The sequence below is a fragment of the Aristolochia californica genome, unplaced genomic scaffold (assembly GCF_029961685.1).
Source record: "Aristolochia californica isolate CCGP_79_NKW_82.1479 unplaced genomic scaffold, dmAriCali1.0.hap1 SCAF_477, whole genome shotgun sequence".
NCBI classification, from domain to species: domain Eukaryota; kingdom Viridiplantae; phylum Streptophyta; class Magnoliopsida; order Piperales; family Aristolochiaceae; genus Aristolochia; species Aristolochia californica.
The window spans coordinates 6499-8809 of NW_027182189.1; positions in this window are offsets into that span (position 1 = coordinate 6499).

Below are 2311 nucleotides of genomic sequence, written 5' to 3' on the forward strand. Positions count from 1 at the left end.
CCATATTTAGTGCCATATCATGCGCCTCGTATATAGCCCTTTCCAGCTCCCAATTATGCGACATACGTAGTGCCATATCAAAGGTATATTAAGCGCCTAGATGACTGTTACTCCTGTCACGTAGGATGACTCAAGTCCTGACATTTCCGAAGGTAAGGAGATAGCAGATTTTAGCTCTTATTATTATATTATGGTAGCCCTCAATAACCTCATAACCGGTGTTTCCTTCCCTATGTGCTCTGGGCGGATCGGGCAGGTCCTACCGGCCCAACCCGCCCCGCCCCCAAAAACAAAAAGAACATAGCGGGGAGTCGACCCATATATACTTGCTTAGAGGGCGGGGCTTGCCTCTTGCAGGGACACATGGGATCTTATGCGTCACGGCATGAACCTGACCTTGAGGTCTGTCGTGAGAAGAAAAGCAGCTGTTGGCCCTTTCCTCTTCCGCTCCCAGCAAGGGCCGGCAATAACTGCTTACCGGCGGTAGCCGAATTCTCCGGCTGGATTGGATCCTACTTTCTTTTCCCGACGAGGGAAAAAGTACCACAATTCATGCTCGGCTAGCCGGGCACAAAAGCTTTGACAGGGAAATTGGGCCTGGCAAGCAATTCATGACTGCTATAGTTACTGAAATTGAAACGGGGAAAACATGGAAAATCACCAATGTTTATGGCAGCAACTTTTGCTCTGGTAGAAGGGAGCTATGGAAGCACCCCAGGACTATAAAGCTAGCGCTCACGCCCCTTGTAGCAATAGGGCACTGCAACTGCTGGTTCGGCAATAAGCGCCCTCTGTAGTAAAGGTGCTCCGCCCCTTGTATACAGAGAGCCTACGGCGCCTCTTGCTACAAGGGGCGCAGCCCCTTGTAGCAAGAGAGCCATAGGCGAGAGCCATAGGCGCCTCTTGCTACAAGGGGCGTGTGCGGTGCCCCCTATGGCCTTTGGGCTTGTGCGCGTTGTGCCCGCGGGCAGCAAGTGCCCCCTATTACTACTTTGTGCTCCGCCCCTAGTATACAGAGAGCCTACGGCGCCTATTACTACTTGGGGCTTGTGCGCTTAATCTAGTCATTCTTCGAAAGGTTTTTCTCTACCATTACCATTAAGCTATTTCCGCCCACAGAGTCGAAGATGTTAGAGTTATCCATAATTGTTTAGCTCTGAGCATTCGGCCTCCCACCGCGAGACCCGGTTGGCAAACCGAAATACTACCCTTTTACTGTGCCGTTCCATAACAATTCTCTCATGATTTGATCTATACGCTCTTCCACCCCTGTCAAGGTTCTATCAAAGATTTCCCCACTTTTTGAAGTTTGACTCTTCCAGGGAGCGATAGCCACCGTACCGATTGCGGAAGTTCAATTATTCTTCGTTGGATTTGCTCTATGACCGCTTACCAGTCTTTCAGGCTTGTCTTTTCCCGGGGACTTACTTGACTTTATATGAATAGATTTCACTCCTAGCTGCACTGATGCCCATAATCTCTTTTTTTCTTTTCTGGGCTCTCTTCTCTTAGAGGAGCTTTTCAAAGAGTGAATTGCTGCTCCAGAGGCTCTGCAGAACTGCTCTAGAATTTCTCGGAGACCCTTCCTTGGATGATGCTTCCCCTACTAGTTTCGTGTAATCGGCGAAAAGCCAATGATTCATTGCTCTTGCTGTCGGGGCTAGAAGCATACATACCTGATCTCCCCCCTTCTTCCATTGCTCTGTTGAGTCATCTACCCAGGATTTCGGCATTCATTATGTATAGGTAGGGGGATTCACTGCAAATACTAGCTTCCTGGTCTGCGTCTGCCATTTACCATTGCAGCAATCCTTTGAAATGCAGGGCTCTTATTAAAGAAAGATTATTTGAAAGATGAATCTCAAATTTAGCCTGTCATATGCGCTGTCCATGTCCAGTTTGACTATCATCCGTCTTCTTTTCTTTTCCCTCGTTTGGCTTCATAGATTGCTTCTTGGACACTACATATGTTCTCCGTGATGCTTCTGTCCTTTTTTACCCTTCTTCCTTGCTGTGAATGAAGTTCTTTCTCCCCAATCTGTTTGCTATGACCTTTGTCGCTGTGGAAGGTCTGAATCTCTCTAACTTCTCAGGTCTGGTTTCCTTTGGGATCAGGGAGATAAATGATGAGTTTACTGACCCATTTCCCCTAAATTCCACTAGATCTCGTTGAAAGTAGTCCCGGAATAGGTTAACTTGAAAGCCGTCCGGGCCTGGGGCTTTATTTGGCTTGCTCTCGAATATTACCTAATAGTTTCAGTACTCACTGGTTCATCTTTGAATGTGTCATTCCCAGTGGATCCTATCTATT